This window comes from Heterodontus francisci, chromosome 23, assembly GCF_036365525.1.
Source record: "Heterodontus francisci isolate sHetFra1 chromosome 23, sHetFra1.hap1, whole genome shotgun sequence".
NCBI classification, from domain to species: Eukaryota; Metazoa; Chordata; class Chondrichthyes; order Heterodontiformes; family Heterodontidae; genus Heterodontus; species Heterodontus francisci.
In genome coordinates, this window is record NC_090393.1 from 65,084,041 (window position 1) to 65,111,367 (window position 27,327).

The 27,327-nt window shown below is 43.8% G+C and overlaps 1 protein-coding gene across 1 annotated transcript in view; it reads right to left on the bottom strand.

Annotated features, from left to right (window-relative positions):
* The window catches only part of LOC137383032 (glutathione hydrolase 1 proenzyme-like), a 112,338-nt gene that overhangs the window by 28,120 nt on the left and 56,891 nt on the right, over window positions 1–27,327 (bottom strand). The gene's annotated exons all lie outside the window — the stretch shown is intronic.

Sequence of the window (27,327 nt, forward strand, 5' to 3'; positions counted from 1 at the left end):
ACTAAATAGATCATCAGCATGCGCAGAGTACGTATGACAGCAAGTGCATTAATAATGAGTATTAGCAGAGCAGGCCAAGAGGCATTAATTAAAATTAATAGCTTAAACAAGGTATTAACTAATTTCTAAAAGAGGAAATAGAGATTTTCTTAGATATCATGGCTGGGCAGCTGAGACCAGTTGCTTCCAATTCCTGTGCCATGTGGGAATTTCGGGACACTTCATGTGTAGAAAGCTGGAGCTCAGGATTTGCAAGTTTAGGAGACAGGTGAAGTCACTGCAGAGTATCAGGGAGGATAAGAGTTTCCTGGATCATAGGTTTCAGGAGATGGTCAACAACAGGCAGAGAGAGTTCAGAATAGTGGATGGGTGGCCATCCGGATGATTAGGAAGAGGTAGGAAGTACAAGAGTCTTCAGGCTGTGTGCCACTCTCAAACTGGTACTCAGCATTGGCGAATGCTGGGAGCGATGACACCTTGAAGGAGTGCAGTCCAGACCATGACACCAATAGGTAAAAGACTGCATAGGACAGAACAGCAAAGAGTAGAAATGCAGTCGTTATAGGAGATTCCAAAGATAAGGGGACAGACAGGTGCTTCTGTAACCCTCATAGTGAGTGCCACATGGTATGTTGCCTCCCTGGTGCCAGGGTAAAGGACATCATGGAGAGGATGCAGAATATTCTGCAAGGGCAAGGGAGTAAGCCAGAAGTTGTGGTACACATTGGTACCAATGAAATAGAGAGGGAAGGTATTGAGGCCCTATGGTCAGATTTTCAGGAACTGGTGAGGAAGTTATAAAGTAGGACCTCGAAGGTAGTAATCTCTGTATTACTCCCAGTACCACGCACTTGCAAGAGTAGAAATAGGAAGAGAGGGAGAATCAATGTATGGCTTGAGGCATGGTGCAGGAGAGAGAGCTTCAGTACCTTGGGGCATTGGGACCAGTTATGGGGCAGAGGTCATCTCTTCAAAAAGGATGGGCTGCAGCTCAACAGGACTGGGACCAATGTCCTCATGAGGAAGTTCACTAGTGTGATTGGGGAGGGTTTAAACTAAATTGCCACCAGCATATAGAAGTAGAAAAGAGGAATGAGGTGCACAAAGTGAGAGTATTGGATGGTACTAGAGAAGGAAGTAGCACCACATTAGATAGAAACAGATTAAGAAAGACTATGAGGAATACAAAGACAGGTTTACAATGCTTGTATGTGAACGCACAAAGTTTCGTGAATAAGGTTGGTGAGCTACAATCACAAATAGCCGTGTGGGAATATGGTGTAGTGGCAATAACGGAAATGTGGCTTAAAAATTGTGAGGACTAGGCATCTAATATACAAGGATACAAAGTGTTCAGAAAAGATAGGGAAGAAGAAAAGGGAGGTGGGATAGCAGTACAGATAAGGGAAGACATTGTAGTGTTGGAAAGAGAGGATGTCCTTGAGGCAGCAAAGACAGAATCCATTTGGTTAGAGTTGAGAGCAAGAAAGGTATGATCACACTACCTTGGCTATTTAGTCTATAGGCCTCAATAGTGAGAGAGATAGAGGAGCAAATCTGCAGGGAAATCAGAGAGATATGCAAACACTACAGAGTGGTGATACTGGGTGATTTTAATTACCCAAATATCAATTTGGATAATGTTAGAATAAAGAGCAAGGAGGGGGAGGAATTTCTGAAATGTGTTCAGGAGAACCTCCTAACCAGTATGTTCTTGATCCAACTAGGAAGGAAGCATTGTTGGATCTGGTGCTGGGGAATGAGGTGGGTGGGCCAAGTGGACCAAGATGTCTGTGGGGTTACATTTGGGTAGGAGTGATCATTTTATCATGATTTAGATTAGCAATTGAGAAGAGAAAGGAACAATCTGAAGTAAAACTTCTAAATTGGAAGAGGGCTAACTTCAATGGAATGAGAGGGAAAATCTAGCCAGGGTAAATTGGAACCAAAGACTGAGAGGAAAATCTGTAATGGAAGAATGGGTAATCTTTAAGGAGGAGATATTTCAGCTACAGGCCAGGTACATTCCAACAAGGTTGCAAGATAGGGAAACCAAAGCCAGGGCTCCTTGGACAATGAGGGAGGTAGAGGACGGCACAGTGGTTAGCACTGCAGCCTCACAGCTCTAGTGACCTGGGTTCAGTTCTGGGTACTGCATGTATAGAGTTTGCAAGTTCTCCCTGTGACCACGTGGGTTTCTGCCGGGTGCTCCAGTTTCCTCCCACAGTCAAAGACTTGCAGGTTGATAGGTAAATTGCCCCTAGTGTAGGTAGGTAAGAGAATGGTGTGGATGTGGTAGGGAATATGGGATTAATGTAGGATCAGTATAAATGGGTGGTTGTTGGTCAGCACAGACTTGGTGGGCCAAAGGGCCTGTTTCAGTGCTGTGTCTCTAAATAAATAAAATAAATATGATGAAACAAAAAAAAAAGTGTGCTTGATGCATGTCAGGTGAATGCTTCAAGTGAAAAGCAGGCTAAATACAAGAAGTTGAGAGAGGAAGTGAAGAGGAAAATAAGACTGGCAAAGAGAGAATATGAGAATAGAATGGCAGTTAACATAAAAGGGAACCCAAAAATCTTCTACCAGCTGTTGTGTGTACTCCTTCAAGAGGTGTGGGTATGTTATCAGGCCAGCAGTATAAGAGCTGTGGTGTAACACACCATGTGACCTGAGTTAGGGACAGTCTTAAGTAAGCACCTGTACATTGAAGACCTGTCTGTACATGCAGAACCATCCTTAAATAAAGAGTCCATATTACCGATCCCATCTTGAATGGTCAGTGTTTTGTGTATAGTAGCAGCTAACACAGAGGTTAAGACAACAAGCAATATGCTGGCAGCGGCTTGCGTTTGAAGAACTTAAAACATATAAAGTTTAAATGTGGAAAAAATCAAGATCATGGTGCTCTACTTCAGCACAAGGTCATGGTGAGGAACCAGCTCGAAGTCAGGAAGAGCCACATACTGAAAAAGGCAAAGTCTCTTTAACACTATGAGTAACTGATTTTAAAATTGTCAAAAGAAGAAGCGGATCTGTCCAGGATCACACCATCCAAAGCCCTTTCTGCCCCAGCCAGAGCCATTACAGAGCCTCTTCCTGAGCTGACTGCTTTGTAGGTGGAGCCGAACAAATGCACGTGAATCAGGCAACAGCACCACATCCTCCAAGTGGAACTGCAGCCAGCTCTGTCTGCCTGTATAGATGGAAACAGTGCCACACCCTCCAAGCCTGTCTAAAAGTGGAACTGCAGCCAGTTATTTCTGTTTGCTTGTAAAGCAGGAGATTTCACAGAATCACAGAACAGTTACAGCTCAGAAGGAGGCCATTCAGCCCATCGTGTTTGCACCAGCTCCTCGCAGGAGCAATTCACCTAGTGCAACTCCCCCACAACCTGCACATTCTTCATTTTCATATAAGTCTAATTCCCTTTTAAATGCTTCAGTTGAACCTGCCTCTATCACACTCTCAGGCAGTGCAATCCAGACCTTAATCATTCGCTGTGTGAAAAAGGTTTTCCTCACGTCACTTTTGCTTCTCTTACCCATTACTTTAAATCCGTGCCCTCTCGTTCTCAATCCTTTCACGAGTCGGAACAGTTTCTCTATATCTACTCTGTCCAGACCCCTCATGATTTTGAATACCTCTATCAAATCATTTCTTTTAAGAGCAACAACAGGGAGGCATTACAAGAATGACAGCACAGTTCTCTACCATTAACTGGAACGCATCTGACCTGCTATAAGAATTTCAGCTCTTCTCGTAAAGATTCAAGCTATAGACTCAGAGAGATACAGCACTGAAACAGGCCCTTCAGCCTACCAAGTGTGTGCCAACCAACAACCACCCATTTATACTAATCCTACATTAATCCCATATTCCCTACCACATCCCCACCATTCTCCTACCACCTACCTACACTAGGGGCAATTCACAATGGCTAATTTATCTATCAACCTTTGGCTGTGCGAGGAAACCGGAGCACCCGGCAGAAACCCACGCAGTCACAGGGAGAACTTGCAAACTCCACACAGGCAGTACCCAGAATCAAACTCGGGTTGCTGGACTTGTGAGGCTGCAGTGCTAACCACTGCGCCACTGTGCCATGTTTCAATAACTTAGCAGTCGCAGATACACAGAAACAGGCAGTGAAAATATACATTGCCATTGGCAACAAAGGCTTACATTGTCTTAACATTTTTGGTCTTACTGAAGAAGAGCAGAAAGATCCCATGGAAATCTGGTCCTCATTAGAGGATCCACTTCATGTTAAATTCAATTTTCGGGCTCATTGACTCGAATTCATGTCCTTTCAACAGCAGCTAACTGAGTCCATTGACCAGTTTGTCAGTCAGTGTCAAGCTAAGGGTCACAAATGTCACTTCACTGAAAGTGAGCTGGCAGACAGCATTGGCAAGCTTGTGATTGCATCCACAACAATAGAGGTATACCAAGGAGTATACCATGGACGCCTTGCTCAAAGATGGTTGAAAATTTGAGCCTATCATTTGCGGGCCAACAGAGTTTACAAGTCCTATGTGGTGCGAATACCATTGGTGCGTTGGATAAGGATTCCAAGTTCAGAAAACCATGTAAAAGGTACGGGCTCATACATACATAGCCTTCAACGACATCTACCAAACATGTGGTGCCAAGATTCACTGGAAACGTCAGTGTCGGAAAGCCAAGACAGACACTGCTGGTAAGAGTCCTGATCACAGTTGGACAGACTGTGAGAAGGCTTCACACCCTGACAAGCTTCGCAGTCATTCTTCACATCACAACCAGTACACCCACGAGGTTATGGATGGCATCAACACTAGTGATGATGATGAGAGTCCAAGTTCAAGTGGGCAAGAGAAACATTCATTTCACACTCTCAGTGTCACCGAACACATTGATTCAATTACTCCACTGGAGGCATTTGCACCTATTCGTGTTCTATGTCTGATAAAGGAGGGCACACATGTGATCTGGGCGAAGGTGGACACAGGTGCCGGTGCAAATATTTTACCTCTACACATCTTAAAAGATAAGTATCTGGGTAAATGGCGAGCCATGGTGACACTCATGAATGCCCAACTAACCGCATAGAATGGGTCCCTGATCCCGTGTTTAGGGTCCTTCAAGATTACATGCAAATACAATGATTCAGTTTGGAAAGCCCAACTTTTTTACATCGTTCAATAGTCTGGACCTGCTATTGCTGGACTACATGCAAGGATTTGAGCCTGGTAACAATGTATGGCATTGAGCAGCACCAAGTGCCGGCTCCCTCCAGGCCTCAGACACTGATTCAGAAAGGCTCTGACGCAAGTGAGTGCAAGGAAGGCCGCAGTCTCAGGATAATCTTTACATTTTTCCCATACTGTGGCCAGAAGAGAGAAGCTGTCTTTCAGCTTTGCCCATCGTGTGGCTTCAAGATAACTGAGAAAGAGACTGAGGAAGATGCACAGCCTGTTACTGCCCACTCCACAACATTTCCATCTCAGACTGTGCCCAGTACAGGTGCACCCAAACAAAGCACACCCCTGTGAAAATAATCTATTCTGAAGTTAAAGCAATGGGGAAAAGATGGTCATGCTGGGAGAGAACTTTCAAAATTAGTGATAGGACAACAGGTCACGATACAGAATCCTGTAGCTGGTACATGGAGAACTGCATAAGTCTCCAGGGTTTGACCGGAACCACGTTTGTAGGAGGTTATTACTTCTACTGGTTTTACATTGCATAGGAATAGAGGTCAGATCAGAACAATCATTGATCCCAGATCCATGGAATACTCTATCACAAATCGGACAAGATCGAAGACAATGGCTAGTTACAGTCTACGGATTCCACTTCCATCGAGCCGAGTCCACACCTGATCTTCTCCCGATTCCAAGAACTGTTATCCGGTTTCTAAATCAGACTGTTTGATTAAACCACCCTTACGTTACCGTGACTGATGTACTCGCATGTTTCTATTACTATTTTATGCCATGTATATAGTTAATATATTAGAGTCATAGAGTTATACAGCACAGAAACAGGCCCTTTGGCCCATTGTGTCTGTGCTGGCCATACAGCACCCAACTATTCTAATCCCTTATTCCTGCACTTGGCCCGTAGCCTTGTATGCTATGGCCTTTCAAGTGCTCATCTAAATACTTTTTAAATGTTGTGAGGGTTCCTGTCTCTACCACCTCTTCAGGCAGTGTGTTCCAGATTCCAACCACCCTCTGGGTGAAAAAAAATGTTTCCTCAAGTCTCCCCCTGAACCTCCTGCCCCTTACCTTAAATCTATGCCCCATGGTTCTTGACCCCTCCGCTAAGGGAAAAAGTTTCCTCCTATCTAACCTATCAATGCCCCTCATAATCTTGTATGCCTCAATCATGTCCCCCCTCAGTCTTCTCTGCTCCAAGGAAAACAACCCTAGCCTTTTCTGTCTCTCTTCATAGCTGAAATTCTCCAGCCCAGGCAACATCCTGGTGAATCTCCTCTGCACCCTCTCCAGTGCAATCACATCCTTCCTATAGTGTGGTGATCAGAACTGTATACAGTACTCCAGCTGTGGCCTAACTAGCGTTTTATATAGCTCCATCATAACCTCCCTGCTCTTATATTCTATGCCTCGGCTAATAAAGGCAAGTATCCCATATGCCTTCCTAACCACCTTAACTACCTGTGTTGCTGCCTTCAGCGATCTATGGACAAGTACACCAAGGTCCCTTTGTTGGTTGTTGAATTATATATAGTTAACCTTTTCCTATTTGAGGGAAATAGGGAAATACGCTTCTGTGTGTACACCTTTAAGAGGTGTGGCTATGTAATCAGGTCAGCAGTGTATGAGCTCTGATGTAACACACCACGTGACCTCAGGGTTGGGGGCAGTCTTAAGTAAGTGCCTGTACAGTGAAGACTTGTCTGTACATGCAGAACCATCCATAAAGAGTCCACGTTACTGCTTTACAGAAGCCACCTTGAGTTGTCAGTGCTTTGTGTATAGTAGCAACTAACATAGAAGTTAAGACAACACACAACACCAGCATGCAAATAGTAAGTGGGTAATAAGAGGTAGAGTAGGGCCTATTAGGGACAAAGAGGGTGATATATGCTAACAGGCACAGGGCAAGGGTAAAATACTTAGAGAGGGCTTGGTATCAGTGTCTACAAGGGAAGAGGATGCTGACAAAATATCGGGAGAGTTGGAGATGGTAGCGGTAATGGATCAGGTGAAAATTGATAGGCAGGACATACTGGAAAGTCTGGCTATGCTTAGAGTGGATAAGTCGCCTGGTCCAGATGACTTGCATCTAAGATTGCTAATGGAGATAACGGAAGGCCTTTCCATAATCTTCCAATCGTCCCTAGATATGGGGAAGGTGCCAGAGGATTGGATGTGGCAAACGTGACACCCTTATTCAAGCAAGGGTGTAAGGACGTTCCTCGTAACTACAGGCTGGTGAGTTTAACATCAGTGTTAGGTAAGGCTTTAGAAACAATAATCGGGGAAAAATCATCAAGCGCTTGGAGAGGATTGAGTTCATTCAGGAGAGCCAGCACGGATTTGTAAAAGGCAGATCATGCTTGACTAATCAAATTGAACTTTCTGATGATGTAACAGAGAAGATTGCTGAAGGGAAAGCAATGAACGTTGTCTGTATGGATTTTAAGAAAGCGTTTGACAAAGTACCACATCGTAGGCAGGTTAACAAAATGTATAGGAGGATTAGAGTCAGCTTGGATAAAAATTTGGCTTAAGGACAGAAAACAGCGAGCTGTGGTAAATGATTGTTTTTCAGACTGGAGGATGGTAGACAGTGGTGTTCCCCAGGTTTCAGAGACTAAACTTGGAGGTGTGGCAAAGAGTGAGTGTCATGCCCGGTAAAGGCATGTCCTATTCATAACTTTAAACATGCACTGTATTCAGCATAGAATCTTCTTGAGTTGAATTTTCTTTCTAAATGAATCACAATGGACATTAAAATGCTGCATAAGATGGCTGCCGAGGGTCAGGTGACTTCTGCAATTTCAGCCCAGATTTGGAAGTATCTCAAGCCTCCGGAAAGTTCCTAATTGAATGACCATGGCAGGAGGTGCCTCCCTTGAATGGACATACCATTTGTGGAATTAACACCTCCTATTGTTTGTGGTCTCACCCAAAGCTCAATATCTATGGACTCCCAGACTCACTGTCTCCGAGCTCGAAACTTAACAAAGAGAGCTGTAAGAAACCAACTAAATCACAAGTAGATTCGAATGGCCACCATCCAACCCAATGCTGGCTGAGCACTTTTTCCTCACCCCCAGAACTGGAACAGGCAGAAGATGTAGAACCTGAAACAGACCAGGTTACCTCAGCAAATATTCGCCTGGAAGAGCGGATGCTAGAGATAGAATTTCAGGTGAGAAAAGAGGAATGGGAATGCCAGGAGAGAAAGAGAATTTTCCAGAGGTAAAAGTTTGAGAAGGAATTACATGCAAAAAAAGACAACATAATAAGACAGGCGAGGGAAAAATTGCCTTTACATAGTTGTATTCTTTTTCCTTTTCTCCTCGTATTAAAAACAGTCTTTAAGACTGAGCACAATGTGCCACAGCTGCATCTTGTAACCGAGGCAAAAATAGGAGAGAGAGGTCACATGGTATAATAAAGAACAAAGAACAGTACAGCACAGGAACAGGCCATTCGGCCCTCCAAGCCTGCCTAAACTAACACCTTCTGCACTTCCGGGGCCCATATCCCTCTATTCCCTTCCTATTCATATATTTGTCAAGATGTCTCTTAAACGTCACTATCGTACCTGCTTCCACCACCTCCCCTGGCAGCAAGTTCCAGGCACTCACCACCCTCTGTGTAAAGAACTTGCCTCGCACATCCCCTCTAAACTTTGCCCCTCTCACCTTAAACCTATGTCCCCTAGTAACTGACTCTTCCACCCTGGGAAAAAGCTTCTGACTATCCACTCTGTCCATGCCACTCATAACTTTGTAAACCTCTATAATGTCGCCCCTCCACCTCCGTCGTTCCAGTGAAAACAATCCGAGTTTTTCCAACCTCTCCTCATAGCTAATGCCCTCCAGACCAGGCAACATCCTGGTAAACCTCTTCTCTACCCTCTCCAAAGCCTCCACGTCCTTCTGGTAGTGTGGCGACCAGAATTGCACGCAATATTCTAAGTGTGGCCTAACTAAGGTTCTGTACAGCTGCAGCATGACTTGCCAATTTTTATACTCTATGCCCCGACCAATGAAGGCAAGCATGCCGTATGCCTTCTTGACTACCTTATCCACCTCCGTTGCCACTTTCAGTGACCTGTGGACCTGTATGCCCAGATCTCTCTGCCTGTCAATACTCCTAAGGGTTCTGCCATTTACTGTATACTTCCCACCTGCATTAGACCTTCCAAAATGCATTACCTCACATTTGTCCGGATTAAACTCCATCTGCCATTTCTCCGCTCAAGTCTCCAACCGATCTATATCCTGCTGTATCCTCTGACAATCCTCATCATTATCCGCAACTCCACCAACCTTTGTGTCGTCCGCAAACTTACTAATCAGACCAGCTACATTTTCCTCCAAATCATTTATATACACTACAAAGAGCAAAGGTCCCAGCACTGATCCCTGCGGAACACCACTAGTCACAGCCCTCCATTCAGAAAAACACCCATCCACTGATACCCTCTGTCTTCTATGACTGAGCCAGTTCTGTATCCATCTTGCCAGCTCACCTCTGATCCCATGTGACTTCACCTTTTGTACCAGTCTGCCGTGCGGAACCTTGTCAAAGGCTTTACTAAAGTCCACATAGATAACATCCACTGCCCTTCCTTCATCAATCATCCTCAAAAAACTCAATCAAATTAGTAAGACACGACCTCCCCTTCACAAAACCGTGCTGTCTCTCGCTAATAAGTTCGTTTGTTTCCAAATGGGAGTAAATCCTGTCCCGAATAATCCTCTCTAATAGTTTCCCTACCACTGACGTAAGGCTCACCGGCCTATAATTTCCTGGATTATCCTTGCCACCCTTCTTAAACAAAGGAACAACATTGGCTATTCTCCAGTCCTCTGGGACCTCACCTGTCGCCAATGAAGATGCAAAGATTTCTGTCAAGGCCCCAGCAATTTCCTCCCTTGCCTCCCTCAGTATTTTAGGGTAGATCCCATCAGGCCCTGGGGACTTATCTACCTTAATGCTTTGCAAGACACCCAACACCTCCTCCTTTTTGATAATGAGATGACTGAGACTATCTACACTCCCTTCCCTAGGCTCATCATCCACCAAGTCCTTCTCTTTGGTGAATACTGATGCAAAGTACTCATTTAGCACCTCGCCCATTTCCTCTGGCTCCACACATAGATTCCCATCTCTGTCCTTGAGTGGGCCAACCCTTTCCCTGGTTACCCTCTTGCTCTTTATATATGTATAAAAAGCCTTGGGATTTTCTTTAATCCTGTTTGCCAATGACTTTTCATGACCCCTTTTAGCCCTCCTAACTCCTTGCTTAAGTTCCTTCCTACTGTCTTTATATTCCTCATGTGCTTTGTCTGTTCCTAGCCTTCCAGCCCTTACAAATGCTTCCTTTTTCTTTTTGACTAGGCTCACAATATCCTGCGTTATCCAAGCTTCCCGAAACTTGCCAAACTTGTCTTTCCTCCTCACAGGAACATGCTCGTCCTGGATTCTAATCAGCTGACATTTTAAAGACTCCCACATGTCAGATGTTGATTTACCCTCAAACAGCCGCCCCCAATCTAAATTCTTCAGTTCTTGCCTAATATTGTTATAATTAGCCTTCCCCCAATTTAGCACCTTCACCCGAGGACTACTCTTATCCTTATCCACAAGTACCTTAAAACTTATGGAATTATGGTCACTGCTCCCAAAATGCTCCCCCACTGAAACTTCGACCACCTGGCCGGGCTCATTCCCCAATACCAGGTCCAGAATGGCCCCATCCCTAGTTGGACTATCTACATACTGTTTCAAGAAGCCCTCCTGGATGCTCCTCACAAATTCTGCCCCATCCAAGCCCCTAGCACTAAGTGAGTCCCAGTCAATATTGGGGAAGTTAAAATCACCCACCACCACAACCCTGTTACCTTTACATCTTTCCAAAATCTGTCTACATATCTGCTCCTCTACCTCCCGCTGGCTGTTGGGAGGCCTGTAGTAAACCCCCAACATCGTGACTGCACCCTTCCTGTTCCTGAGCTCCACCCATATTGCCTCGCTGCATGACCCCTCTGAGGTGTCCTCCCGCAGTACAGCTGTGATATTCTCCTTAACAAGTAATGCAACTCCCCCACACCTTTTACATCCCCCTCTATCCCGCCTGAAGCCTCTAAAGCCTGGAACATTTAGCAGCCAATCCTGCCCATCCCTCAACCAAGTCTCTGTAATAGCAACAACATCATATTTCCAAGTACTAATCCAAGCTCTAAGTTCATCTGCCTTACCTGTTATACTTCTCGCATTGAAACAAATGCACTTCAGACCACCAGTCCCGCTGTGCTCAGCAACATCTTCCCTGCTTGCTCTTCCTCTTAGTCCTACTGGCCTTATTTACTATGTCCTCCTCATTTATTTCACTAGCTGTCCTACTTCTCTGGTTCCAACCCCCCTGCCACACTAGTTTAAACCCTCCCGAGTGACGCTAGCAAACCTTGCAGCCAGGATATTAGTGCCCCTCCAGTTTAGATGCAACCCGTCCTTCTTGTACAGGTCCCATCTGTCCCTGAAGAGAGCCCAATGGTCCAGATATCTGAAACCCTCCCTTCTACACCAGCTGCTCAGCCACGTGTTTAGTTGCACTATCTTCCTATTTCTAGCCTCACGGGCACGTGGCACAGGGAGTAATCCAGAGATTACAACCCTAGAGGTCCTGTTTTTTAACTTACTACCTAACTCCCTAAACTCCCCCTGCAGGACCTCATCACTCTTCCTGCCTATGTCATTGGTACCGATGTGTACCACAACCTCTGGCTGTTCATCCTCCCCCTTCAGAATGTCCCCTGTCCGTTCAGAGACATCCTTGATTTGACTGTGCGTAAAACTGGCAAAAACCTGTCTGAACCAGACACCAGCGAAGCGTACTCAAGAGAAAAGAGCTGTCCATTCTCTCTCAGTAGAAATTCTACAAGGAGCTACAGGCCAAATTAATTTCCTAAAGAGGAAATAACCCTTTTAAGAGACCATCTGGTATTGCAGAAGGAACTGTTGATGCCTGCTGCTGCCGAAGAGTTTGAATGCCTATCAAAAACAGACTGCTTCATCAAATCCAAGTGAAGACTTCAAGTAGCATTTGATTATATTCACATTAGAATACCTCATCCATCAGGAACATAACCCACAAAGACTTACTTATTTATTTATTCTTATAGTCATTTGGTAGTACAGAACTTGAGTATTGCTGAAAATAGAAACATGTTGTCGAAGCTTTTTGTCTTGCACTCATCAGGACAATATACAAGAATAACCAATGTAAGGGAAAACAACCACTTATACTGCATGAGAAGAGAGTGCTGATTGGTTAGCAAGTGAATTCTGATTGGTAGAGGCTTTGCCATGGAGAATGCACCAGTTTCTGGTGACTAACTGTTAACTGCCAAGCTTTGATTAAATTTTAAAGCAGGCAGCTTGACTCTGGTCAAGGCATTGCACTGAGGAATGAACCAGTGAATGGCTGTCACTTATTTTGTTTAGCTGAAACAGGTGCAATGTGTGTACATGTTCTTTCTGTCTACAAAAAACAGGGCCCTGTGTATTAATATATGTCGCTTCCAATACGCGCAAATGCATCACACTGCGAGCCCTACTGACAATCTTAAATTGGTTGTCAGCGTAATTCTTAGCACACTGCAGGTTGTTTAGCAAACGTTGTCCAATTGCGGAATCACATCTAATGTTGGGCACTGTGTTTTGTGTTTTGTAAGCACGGGTTGGTTGGGTACAGCCTGTACCTTGCCCGTTACAAACAGCAGATGGGACATGTTGTTTGATAGGATACGCCAGTCTTGGGACGTATGGCCTATATACCTAGAATCACATTGGCATTGAAATTCATATATCACATTACTCATTCGTGTGACAGGCAGGACGTCTTTTTGGCTTGACGGCAGCATCCTGTTAGTGGCGAGTACCACACGTGTTGCTACTGCATAGTAGGAACGTGGAACAGCTAGCTTCACCTGTTGCTCAAACTTTTGGGATACATTTTCCTTCCAGAGTAATTTGAGGTAGACTGGGCACTTTTCAAGGCCGATAATGACAGCCTTAGGCACGTTCATAAGTTTGTGTGATATACAGTGAGAAGTGATCTGATCAGGGCAGCTACTTTCATGCAGGATGTCTTTGATTTGCCCTATTTCAGCATCAAGATTGTATGGTGAGAAAATGGCTCAGGCCCTATTTATGAGGTTGCCAATAAGGCCTATCTTATCGCGTGTTGAACTGTAAGAATCCCAACACATGTATTGACCAGTGAAGGTAGGTTTGCGGTAGACTGTGGTAGAGAACTCCTTAACAGATTTCTCAACTAGTACGTCAAGGAAAGGGAGCTCATTTGACTGCTCTATTTCAAAGGTGAATTTGAGCACAGGATGGAGCACATTAGGACGTGCAAGGAAATTATTGCATACAACTGTGGATTCAAATATAGCAAACGTATCATCTACATATCGGAAATATGCAAGAGGTAGGAGGTTAGGTGTCAGTCCCTCAAAGACACATTTCTCATGGAACCAAACAAAGATGTTTGCGAGAGTTGGGGCTGGAGGGGATCCCATGGCAACACTATCTATTTGGACATGCACGGTGTCGTTAAAACTGAACTCAACTGCGTGAGTTGCCGAGTTCATAAGTTCAATGAATACTGATTCACGTAATGGCAAAGCTTGGCAGTTAATTGTCAGTCACCATAAACTGGTCCATGGCAACGCCTCTACCAATCAGAGTTCACTTGCCAACCAATCAGCACTCTCTTCTCATGCAGTATAAGTTGTTGTTTTCCCCTACATTGGTTATTCTTGCGTATTGTCCTGATGAGTGCAAGATGAAAGGCTTCAACAACATGTCTCTATTTATTCTTAAGAAACAGCTTATGTTAAAAACACCACTTTTAAAACCGGTTAACTACTGTTATTTTTGAGTGTACATGTGTGATTGGGGAAGTTAGATTAAAATAAGAAGTTTATAAGGTCTTTAGACATAGGTTTATCGTCACAGTGTTTAAGATTTAGTTTTAACAGTTAATTTGTTGTTGTCTAAAGATACCTGCTTTGGTCTGTTTTATTCCAGAGGTTACTAGAGTGTTCAATTTGGCTGTTTTCTGGTTGGGTGGAAAACTTTAATAATATGCTGTGACTTGTGGAGCGACGGGACTGAATTGACAGTGTGTTGCTCCCGCTGCGGTCATAACATATTAATTGGGGGCTCATCCAGGATCAGAATCAGACTAATTGGAGGGCTCACATTTGGAATCATATTAATTGCTCGTCTCTGGGATAACATATAAATTGGGGTCTTGCGTCCGGCATTATATTAATTGCTCTCGTGTCTGGGATCATATTAATTAGAAACCTGATTGTTGGGATTCAAATCTAATGCCAGTTGTGAAAAAATAAAAGGAACCAGGTTTCTTGTATAATAAGATACAGTCTATATCATCAGAATGGCATTGGCAGTTGCAGCAGAGTTTCTGGGAAAGGAGAATGTTTCCTTTAGTGACTTGATAACTTTAACTAAGAAGAAACTAAAAGAATTGGTGACAAAATTGGGGTTAGAATTGAAATCAGCTGCCAAAAAAGCAGTGATAATTGGCCTAATAGCCCAACATCTGGAATTAGAAGAAGACGAGGAACAAGAAGGTAGTAAGTCAGAGAGTGATGCAGTGGAATTAGACAAAATTCAGTTGCAAAAGGAAAAACTTAGGCTTCAACAGGAAACAGAAAAAGAAATAGCTAAAAGAAAACTTGAGGCTGAAAAAGAATTAAGAAAACGTCAACTTGAAAATGAGGAAAGGGAGAAAGAGAGGAAATTTAGATGAAGAGAGATGGAATGAAGACAAAGGAGTGGTCTTGACTCGAGGGGAAATTCGGGTCAGGAAGAATCTGAATTCAGCCCAGGACCCAGCGAAAAGCTGTTTAAATTTATACAAGCTCTTCCTAAGTTTGAGGAAAGGGATGTAGACGCATTTTTCATATCTTTTGAAAAAATAGCCAAACAGATGAAATTGCCAAAGGAAAGCTGAACACTGCTTATGCAAAGCAGGTTGGTAGGCAGAGCTCTTGACATTTATGCCATGCTTCCTGAAGAGGCTTCTGTAGATTATGAGATGGCAAAAAAGGCTATTCTTGCTGCGTATGAGTTAGTCCCTGAAGCTTACCGTCAGAGGTTTCAGAACTTACAGAGACATATGTAGAATTGAGAGGGTGAAGCAAATTAATTTTGACCATTGGATATGGGCATTAAAGATGGAAACCACATATGAGAGCCTTAGAGAGTTGGTTCTCTTGGAGGAATTTAAAAATTTCATTTCTTCATTAGTGAGAACTCATGTAGATAACCTGAAAGTTTTGAAAGCTAGTCAAGCAGCGGAAATTGCTGATGATTTCAAGCTTATGAATAAGCCAAAACCTTTTGTCCATCACCCCCATAAACCTGAGACGAGTAGAAAGTGGGAGAGTGAAAGGAAGGCAAGTAGCCAGGGACAGGAAGGGACAGCTGGGAATGCCCCAGGATCCCCTCCTCAGGCCAGAAAGGAAGGTGCTGAGGGTAGAAGTGAGGGTTGCAAGCCAAAGTATTATCATTGCCGCAAAATGGGTTATCTTCGTTCAGAATGCCGGAAATTGCAAGGTAACCCCATAGGACTTGTTGGGGTACGCAAAGTTAATGAAAAGGAAAAGACTCTGCTGAGAGTATAGCAAACCAGGCTATAGCTTTAATGGCAGCTGTAAAACCAGATACAAAAACTAAAGTGAGTATAAAGGTTAAGAATAAGATACCCAAAAGTATTAACGATTTTTTGTCAAAGGGGAAAGTAACTCCATATTCTTTAAGTGAGGCAGAAAAACCTATCATTATACTCAGGAATATAGGAGTAACCCAAACACTCTTACTGGGGAAAAATATAACGTTTCCACCAGAGAGCGCCTTGAACGCTAAAATTTTAGTTTATGGAGTTGGTGGGGAGTGTATACCTGTACCTTTATATAAAGTATGCCTAGACAGTAACTTAATATCTGAGATGGTAACTGTAGGAAATGATTTGGCCGGATCAAAAGTATTAGTTTCTCCTATAGTTACAGAAGCACCAAGTGAAGTTAGAGAAACGGAGCAAATACAGGAACAAGTTCCAAGAATATTTCCTGCATGTGTAGTCACCCGAGCAATGGCGAAACAGGATCTACTGTCGGGGATATAATTGGCACCACAAACAGATAGCCAAATATCTGAAACCTTATTTGGGGATTTAGATAATCTAAATGAGATGTTTAACAGATCTTCCATCATTGCAGCACAGCAAGCTGATCCAGAGTTACACCGAATAGCATAGATGGCTCTGACGGAAGCTGAGGCGAAAGGAGCTCCAGAAGACTATTATATGGCAAATGGGATTTTGATGGAGACTGTCTCATAGGCCTGTGGATGAAGACTGGACAGTTGTTGAACAGATAGTGGTACCACCTAAATATCACCAGAGATTATTAAGGTTAGCACATGACATTCTCTTTGTAGGATATGCGGGAATTCGGAAGACCAAATCACATATAAGCCAACATTATTACTGGCCAGACCTTACAAAGGATGTAAAGTAGTTTTGTAGGGCTCGGTAACACTTAAAGCATCCCAAGCCAATATGAAAAAATGGACAGACAGGAATACAAAACCCCGCAATTTTCAACCAGGGGATGAAGTATTGGTGTTGTTACCGTTACAGGGAGAACCATTAAAAGCATAGTTCAGTGGCCCTACAGAGTGATCAAAAGAGTGGGTAAGGTAGTTTACCTGATTGACACCCCTGATTAGCGGAAAAAGAACCGGTTGTGTCACATCAATATGCTAAAGCATATTACTGCGGGGAGGAGGATAAGCCAGTACAGGTATGTCAGGTAATCGGGACTGTTGAGAAGAAAAAGGATTGTAAGAATGCCTAGAGAATTTTCAGATTCAACCTCCAGCTATCAGATCAGTGAATACAGTATGGCTAAGAAAATTGGAGAATATGTTTTTGTACTTAAAGGCAAAACAATGTGAAGACCTAACCAGGCTTTTCAAAACATTTCAAAGAGTTTGTAGAGATAAGCTAGGATGCACAATCTTAGCCACACATGATGTGAATATAGTGGGAACCGTTCCTTTAAAACAACATCCTTACAAACAGGCCCAAGTAAAAGCAGAGGTCCAATACATGCTGGAAAACAATTTGATCAAACCTAGTCAAAGCAGCTGGAGTTCACCAATAGTTCCAGTACCTAAACCTGACTGGTCAGCCCAGTTTTGTATAGACTACAAAAAGGTCACTGCATTAACGAAGGCAGACTCCTACCCAATTCCAGGTTTAGAAGACTGTATCGACAGAGTGGGCAGTGCTAGGTTTCTAACCAAGATTGACTTGTTAAAGGGATACTAGTAAGTTCCTTTAATTCCTTGAGCCAAAGAGATATCAGCTTTTGTAACACCTGACGGTCTTTATCAGTGCCGGGTGATGCCATTCGGGCTAAAAATGCCGCAGCCACTTTTCAAAGGTTAATGAATCAGATGGTAGCCAGTGTTCCAACTGTATAGTATATCTCGATGATGTAGTAATATATAGTAACACTTGGCAAGAACACATAAACCAGCTAAAAATTCTGTTTAAAAAGTTACAAGCAGTGGACTTGGTGATAAATCTGGAAATAAGCGAATTCAGAAAAGCGAGAGTAACTTACCTTGGACACATAGTGGGGCAAGGACAGGTATTGCCAAAAACAGCAAAGGCACAAGCCTTAATGGACTTCCCTACCCCAAAATCTAAATGGGAAATAATGAGTTTTTTAGGGATGTGCAGTTTTTACAGGAAATTTGTACAGAATTTTAGTACTGTGACTGCTCCATTAACCGATTTGCTACTAAAAAGGAAACCAAGGTAGTATGATCATATGATCCAGAGTTACATCGAATAGCATAGACGGCTCTGACAGAAGCTGAGGCGAAAGGAGCTCCAGAAGACTATTATATGGCAAATGGGATTCTGATTTTGATTTTTCTGCAGCTGTACAGAACATTAGTTAGGCCACACTTAGAATATTGCGTGCAATTCTGGTCGCCACACTACCAGAAGGACGTGGAGGCTTTGGAGAGGGTACAGAAGAGGTTTACCAGGATGTTGCCTGGTCTGGAGGGCATTAGCTATGAGGAGAGGTTGGATAAACTCGGATTGTTTTCACTGGAACGACGGAGGTGGATGGGCAACATGATAGAGGTTTACAAAGTTATGAGTGGCATGGACAGAGTGGATAGTTGGAAGCTTTTTCCCAGGGTGGAAGAGTCAGTTACTAGGGAACATAGGTTTAAGGTGCGAGGGACAAAGTTTCAAGGGGATGTGCGAGGCAAGTTCTTTACACAGAGGGTGGTGAGTGCCTAGAACTTGCTGCCGGGGGTGGTGGAAGCAGATACGATAGCGTCGTTTAAGAGGCATCTTGACAAATACATGAATAGGATGGGAATAGAGGGATACGGTCCCCAGAAGTGCAGAAGGTTTTAGTTTAGACAGGCAAAAGATCGGCGCAGGCTTGGAGGGTCTAATGGCCTATTCCTGTGTTGTACTGTTCTTTGTTCTTTTTTAATGCCAGGCAGCTTTTGAAAGGCTAAAGGCAATCCTAACCTAATGAACCAATATTGGCTGCTCCAAGTTTTGCTAAACCCTTTAAAATAGCAATTGTGCAAGCGACCTGGGGGTTGGTGCAGTCCTATTGCAGGATGATGAATCAGGCATAGAGAAGCCAGTAGGGTACTTTTCAAGAAAACTAAATTGCCATCAAAAAAAGTATTCCACTTTGGAAAAAGAAACATTAGGACTTTTGTTAGCTCTCAAACATTTCAAAGTATATGTCTGCCAAGGGTATAAAAAAATATTAATAAACACTGACCATAACCCATTAACGTTTGTGGAAAAATTTAAAAAACGAAATGCTAGAATATTTAGATGGAGTTTGTTGTTACAGCCTTATCATTTGAAAATTGTACATATTTTGGGGAAAAACAATATTATCGTCAACACTTTGTTATGCATTTAACAATGTTAGGTTATATGGATGGTGATGGTATAAAGAAAATGTTGTAAATTATCAGTACAGTGAATGGGTGTGAATGTAAAAAAAAATTTAGTGCTTTTTTCCCAGTTTCTAATTTTTTGCATTATAATGAAACGCATTTTTAAGAATGGCGTTTCATTTCGCCAAAGGCGGAGTTGTCACGGACTTGTATTTTTTTCTTTTCTCCTCGGATTATAAACAGTGTGTGCCTTTAAGGCTCTTTTTGAAAATAGTGTGCCGTTAAGACTGAGCACAGTGTGCCACAGCTGCATTTTGTTACCTAGGCACATGCAGGAGGGAAGGGTCACATGGTATAATGTTTCGATTTGATTCTGTGTAAAACTGGCAAAAACAGGTCTGAACCAGACTCACCAGTGACACGTACTAAAGAGAAAAGAGCTGTCCATTCTCTCTCAGCAGAAATTCTACAAGGAGCTACAGGCCAAATTAATTGCCTGAAGAGGAAATAACCCTTTTAAGAGACCATTTGGTATTGCTGAAGTAACTGCTTGATGTCTGCTGCAGCCAAAGAGTTTGAATGCCTATCAAAAACAGACTGCTTCATCAAATCCAAGTGAAGACTTCGAGTAGCATTTGATTATATTCACATTACAATACCTCATCCATCAGGAACATAACCCACAAAGACTTATTTATTTATTCTTAAGAAACAGCTAATTTTAAAAACACCAATTTTAAAACCAGTTAACTGCTGTTATTTTTGAGTGCATGTTTGTAAATGGACAAGTTAGATTAAAATAAGAAGTTATAAGGTCTTTGGACATAGGTTTATCTTTATAGTGTTTAAGATTTAATTTTAATAAATAGTTAATGTGCTGTTACCTAAAGATACCTGATTTGGTCTGTTTTATTCGGGGGGCTACTAGAGTGTTTAATTTAGCTGCTTTCCGGTTGGGTGGTAAACTTTAAAAATATGCTGTGACCTGTGGAGTGACGGAACTGAATTGACAGTGCATTGCTCCCATTGCAGTCCTAACATAGTGGAGAAGTTGCTGGGAATTTAAATGATCCTAGTTCAGAGAATTGCTTTGATGTCTTAAAGTATTTCCGGTTAGTACCCAAATTTGAAGAAGATGATATTGAAGCCTTCTTCAGATCCTTTGAGAAGCTTGCAGATCAGTTAAAGTGGCCTGAAGGAATTTGGACTCTCCTGCTGCAAGGCCAGTTAACAGGAATAGCCCGCGAGGTTTATTCCCTGTTGTCGGCTGAGAGCTCCTCAAACGACGAGCAAATGAAACATGCCATCCTGTGTGCTTATGAGTTAAGACTGGAAACATTTCACCAGAACTTTAGGAACTCTCACAAAAAGAAAATTCAAACCTTCTTCAAATTCGAGAGAATTAAGCAACATGCATTCGACCGGTGGGTGCGAGCACTCAAAATTGACCACATGTACAGCCTGAAGTCTCATTTGGAAGAGCAGAGTGTTCTAACAGCCAGGAATACGGCAACCCTTGCTGATGATTACGAGCTCACACATATGCCTAGGAACACAGGTAAACACTTGCCTAATAATTCAGAAAAGAAAGAAAAGGGGGATACAATAGGGGACGGAGTAGTCAAGAGAAAGTCAATAGGAATGAGGGTGCGAGATGTCCTCCCCAAGCCAGACGAAAAGGCACAGGGAGCAGGACTGACACTTGAAGACCTGTGTGTTCTTATTGCAGTAAAACAGGACACACAAGTTCAAAGTGCTGGAAGCTCAAGGGGAAGCCCGTCAGTTTGATAGGGATCCACAAAAGCAGCCCCGAGAAGGATACTCCTGTGGGTGGTGTAGCAGATTAGACTGTGGCTCGAGCTGCAGAAATTGACCCCTCTATCAGTACTGTCCTATGCATAGTGGATCCGGACAAAATTCCTGAAAATTACCAGAGTTTTGTCCTCCAAGGAACAGTGTCCCCCATATCCCCTGAAGGAAATGGGCAAGTCCATTGCACTGCTCAGGGATACAGGGGCTGCTCGATCCCTGATGTTGGGAAAAGACCTGACACTTCTCCCAGAATGCTCCATGAATGCCAATGCACTAATCAACGGGATTGGAGGAGGATACATATCTGTTCTCCTCTATCGCGTTCACTTACAATATGACCTGGTGACTGGGCCAATCACTGCAGGGATTGTCCCTGAGCTGCCGGTGGCTGGGATAGATTTGCTGCTTGGTAATGATTTGTGTGGCAGTAAGGTGATAGTGTCCCCCATAATCCTAGACCAGCCAAGTGAGAAGAGAGAAACAGAACAGTTACAGGAGGAAGTCCCGGGGATCTTCCCAAACTGTGTAGTGACCTGATCCCAAGCCAGGCAGGCAAGTTTAAATAATGAGAAGCCAGAAACTCAGTTAGATGAACCAGAAGTCTGGCTGGCTGAAACCTTCTTTGGGAACCTGAATGAAGGAGAGGAGGTGTTCAGCCAAGCCTCCTTAATTAAGGTGTAACAGGCAGACCCTAACCTAAAGCGTACAACGCAAACTGCCTGCTCTGAGGAAGAAACTGCCCAGGTCCCAGAATGCTATTACCTGAGAGACGGGGTAGTAATGCAGAAGTGAAGATCCCCTGGGGGACTGGTAGAAGATGGGTGGACAGTGCTCCACCAGATTGGAGTGCCCCCAGAGTACGGTAAGGAAATCTTATGAATTTCCCATGCCATTCCAATGGCTGGACATGTGGGTATCCGCAAGACCCTAGCCTGAATAAGCAGGTATTTTTACTGGCCTCACCTTAGATCTGATATGGCCAAATTCTGCAAGACCTGTCTCACTTGTCAGGTTGAAGGAAAGCCACAGTCTGCAATTAAACCTGCCCCACTCAAACCCATACCGGCATTTAGTGAACCATTTAACAGAGTCCTCCTGATAGACTGTGTAGGACCCTTACCCAGAACCAGGTCGGGCTATTCGTACCTCCTCACTATATTGGACCTGGTCACCTGATTCCCTGAGGCCAACCCCCTCAAAAAAATCACAGCCAAAGTTGTGTTTGAGGGGCTGACCCAGTTCATAACCTGGTATGGCCTGCCAAAAGAGATCCAATCGGATCAGAAAACAAATTTCATGTCCTGTGCTTTTCAGGAGGTTGTCCACAGCCTAGGTATCGTACAGTTGAAATCCTCAGCCTATAACCGCAGACCCAAAGAGCCTTAGAACAGTATCATCAGACCCTCAAACCATAATCCGAACATACTGCCTTGAATCCCCTCAAGTTTGGGACAAATGATTAGGTTTCTTGCTGTTCACCATGCGAGATTCACCTAATGAATCCACAAGCTTCAGTCCATTCGAATGAATTTATGGACACAGGGTGGGAGCAGCCCTGAAGCTAGTAAAATAACATTTTCTGGAGCCAAGGGCAGAAAACTCACTATTAGAGTACGTGTCCACTTTTCACAAATGGCTCTTTAACACCTGTGCTGTGGCCAAAAAGCACTTAAAAGCTTTGCAGCAGTTCATGAAGAAACAGACAGACAGGCACACCGAGACTTGAACTGTCCAGCCAGGAGATCAGCTCTTGGTGCTGTTGCCACGAGCAAAATCTAGTGGCCCAGACAGTGTGACCAAAAGGATCAATGAGGTAAGTTATCTGATTTAGACCTCCGACCAGAGAACGAAACACAGCTAATGCCACCTTAACATGTTAAAAAGATATTATAGCTGAGAACCCCAGCCAACCAGTAGGTGTTTGCCGTAAGGTAGGGATAGAAGAGGACAGCAGTGACAACAAGGACAAGATAGACGAGGAAGAGAGTCTAGAACACTCACAGGGTAAACCCCCAACTGTAAGACTGGCAAACAAGAGATTTTGGAAGATTTAAACACCATGCAGGCCTATTTAACTGATGACCAGAAGAAAGACATAACCAGCCTGTTCAGGGAATGTGTCGGCACCAACCAGGACACAACAGAGGTGGAGGTAAGAGAAGAGGGGGAGTAGCACTATTGATTAGGGAGGACATCACGGCAGTACTTAGAAAGGATATCGGGGTGGGGGGGGGGGCGGGGTGGTAGAACTTAGAAATAAGAAAGGGGTGATCACTTTGATGGGATTATACTATGGTTAGCACTGCAGCCTCACAGCTCCAGGGACCCGGGTTCAATTCTGGGTACTATCTGTGTGGAGTTTGCAAGGTCTCCCTGTGACCATGTGGGTTTCCTCCGGGTGCTCCGGTTTCCTCCCACCGCCAAAGACTTGCAGGTGATAGGTAAATTGGCTGTTATAAATTGCCCCTAGTGTAGGTAGGTGGTAGGGCATATGGGATTACTGTAGGGTCAGTATAAATGGGTGGTTGTTGGTCGGCACAGACTCGGTGAGCCGAAGGGCCTGTTTCAGTGCTGTATCTCGAAATAAAAAATAAATAAATAAATAAACTATAGGCCCCCCAATAGTCAGAGGGAATTGGAGGAGCATATATGTAGGGAAATCACAGATAGGTGTAGGAGTAATAGGGTTGTAATAGTAGGTGATTTTAACTTCCCTAATATTGACTGAGACTGCCTTAGTGCTAAGGGATCGGATGAGAAGAATTTGTTAAGGGTGTCCAGGATAGTTTTCTGAAGCAATATGTGGATGGCCCTACTAGAGAAGGGGCTACACTCAACCTCCTCTTAGGAAATGAGGATGGACAGGTGGTTGATGTGTGAGTGGGGGAGCACTTTGGGACCAGTGACCATAACTCTATTAACTTCATGATAGTTATGGAAAAGGATAGGACTGGTCCTCAGGTTGAAGTCCTAAATTGGGGGAAGGCTAATTTCAATTGCAGACAGGAACTCTTAAAAGTTGAATGGGAGAGGCTGTTTACAGGTAAAGGGACGTCTGGCAAGTGGGAGGCTTTTAAATGTGAGATAGGAAGAGTTCAGGGCCAGCATGTTCCTGTTAGATGGAAGAGCAAGGCTGGCAAGTTTAGGGAACCTTGGTTGACGAGGGATATTGAGGGTCTGGTCAGGACAAAGAAGGAGGCATATGTCAGGTATAGGCAGCTGGGATCGAGCGAGTCCCTCGAGGAGTATAGAGGATGTAGGACTACACTTAAGAAGGAAATTAGAGGGCTAAAAGGGGCCATGAGATTTCCCTGGCGGATAAGATAAAGGAGAATCCTAAAAGATTCGATAAATATATTAAGAGTAAAAGGGTAGCTAGGGAGAGAATAGGTCCCCTTAAGGATCAGTGTGGTAATCTATGTGTGGAGCCACGGGAAATGGGCAAGGTCTTAAATGAATATTTCCCATCTGTATTTACCATGGAGAAGGTCATGGAAGCTAATGAGTTCAAGGGAGGTAACAGCGATATCCTGAAGCATATCGACATTACAAAGGAGGAGGTGTTGGAGGTTTTGAAGCGCATTAAGGTGGACAAATCCCCAGAGCCTGACCAGGTGTATCCTAGGATGTTATGGCAAGCAAGGGAGTAGATTGCTGGGGCCCTGGCAGAGATTTTTGTATCATCGTTAGCAACGGGTGAGGTACCGGAAGACTGGAGGATAGCTAATGTTGTGCCTTTATTTAAGAAGGGCAGCAGGGATAAGCCAGGAAACTACAGGCCAGTGAGTCTTACATCAGTGGTGGGAAAGTTATTCGAAGGGATTCTGAGAGACAGGATTTATATGCATTTGGAAAGGCAAGGTCTGATTAGGGATAGTCAGCATGGCTTTGTGCATGGGAAATCATGTCTCGCGAATTTGATTGCGTTTTTCGAGGAAGTGACCAAGAGGATTGACGAGGGAAGGGCGATGGACGTTGTCTACATGGACTTCAGCAAGGCCTTTGACAAGGTCCCACATGGTAGGCTGGTCCAGAAAGTTCGAACACATGGGATCCAGGGTGAGCTAGCAAATTGGAAACAAAATTGGCTTGATGATAGAAGAGGGTTGTTTTTCAGATTGGAGGCCGGTGACCAGTGGTGTGTTGCAGGGATCGGTGCTGGGCCCTCTGTTGTTTGTCATATATATTAATGATTTGGATGTGAATGTAGGGGGCATGATTAGTAAGTTTGCAGATGACACCAAAATTGGTGGTATAGTGGACAGTGAACAAGATTGTCTAAGGTTACAACAAGATATAGATCAACTGGGAAAGTGGGCAAGCGATTGGCAAATGGAATTTAATGCAGACAAGTGTGAAGTGATGCATTTTGGGAAGTTAAACCAGGGCAGGACATATACGATGAATGGCAGGGTCCTGGGGAGTGTTCTTGAGCAGAGAGACCTTGGGGTGCAAGTACATAGTTCCCTGAAAGTGGCAACACAGGTAGACAGGGTGGTTAAGAAGGCTTATGGCATGCTTGCCTTCATCGGCCGAGGCATTGAGTACAAGAGTTGCAACGTCATGTTACAGTTGTACATAATGTTGGTTAGGCTGCATTTGGAGTACTGTGTGCAGTTCTGGTCGCCGCACTACAGGAAAGATGTGATTAAGCTAGAGAGGGTGCAGAAAAGATTCACAAGGATGTTACCTGGTTTGGAGGGCTTGAGTTATAAAGAGAGATTGGATAGGCTGGGTTTGTTTTCCCTGGAGCGAAGGAGGCTGAGAGGGGATATGATAGAGGTATATAAAATTATGAGAGGCATAGATAGATAGGGTAGATAGCCAGAGTCTGTTTCCCATGGTAGGGGTGACTAAAACTAGAGGGCATAAATTTAAGGTGAGAGGGAGGAGGTTTCAAGGGGATCAAAGGGGTAAATGTTCCACACAAAGAATAGTGGGTATCTGGAGTGAGCTGCCAGAGGAGGTGGTGGAGGCAGGAACAGTAGCAACATTTAAGAGGCATCTGGACAGGTACTTGAATGAGCAAGGCATAGAAGAATATAGAATTAATGCAGGTAGGTGGGATTAGTATAGATAGGCATTATGGTCGGCATGGACGCGGTGGGCCAAAGGGCCTGTTTCTATGCTGTATGACTCTGTGACACACCTCACTGACAGTTCACAATGTGGATGTAGGAGACACCCCACCAATTAAGCAAAACCCTTTTAGGCTGAGACCTGACAAGTTAGCTCAGGTCTGCCAAGAAATCCAGTAGATGCTTGAACAGGATATAATTGAGCCCAGCCAAAGAAGCTGGAAGCCCCCATTGTGCTGGTTCCAAAACTGGGTGGTTCTAAGAGGCAGGACATACTGGAACGTCTGGCTATGCTTAGTGTGGATAAGTCACCTGGTCTGGATGGCTTGCATCCCATGTTGTAAAGGAAGTGGGGATGGAGATAGAAGAAAGGCTTGCCATAAACTTTCAATCTTCCCTGGACACGGGGAAGGTGCCAGATGATTGACAAGTGGCAAATGTGACACGCTTATTCAAGGAAGGCTGTAAGGACATTCCAAGTAACCACAAGCCAAGTTTAACATCAGTGTTGGGTAAGGTTTTAGAAACAAGAATCAGGTAAAAGATCAACAGACACTTGGAGAGTTTTGAGTTTATTAAGGATAGCCAGCACAGATTTGTAAAAGGCAGATCATGCTTGACTAATCTAATTGATTTTTTTTGATGAAGTAACAGAAAAGGTTCTGTAGGGAATGCAGTGTATGTTGTTTATATGGATATTAAGAAAGCATTTGATGAAGTACTACATAAAAGGCAGGTTAATATATTTGAGGCCCTTTCCTATCCTGAGTGGTGTGAAACAGGGCTGTGTTCTCGCACCCACACTTTTTGGGATTTTCTTCTCCCTGCTGCTTTCACATGCGTTCAAATCCTCTGAAGAAGGAATTTTCCTCCACACAAGATCAGGGGGCAGGTTGTTCAACCTTGCCCGTCTAAGAGCGAAGTCCAAAGTACGGAAAGTCCTCATCAGAGAACTCCTCTTTGCTGACGATGCTGCTTTAACATCTCACACTGAAGAGTGCCTGCAGAGTCTCATCGACAGGTTTGCGTCTGCCTGCAATGAATTTGGCCTAACCATCAGCCTCAAGAAAACAAACATCATGGGGCAGGACGTCAGAAATGCTCCATCCATCAATATTGGCGACCACGCTCTGGAAGTGGTTCAAGAGTTCACCTACCTAGGCTCAACTATCACCAGTAACCTGTCTCTA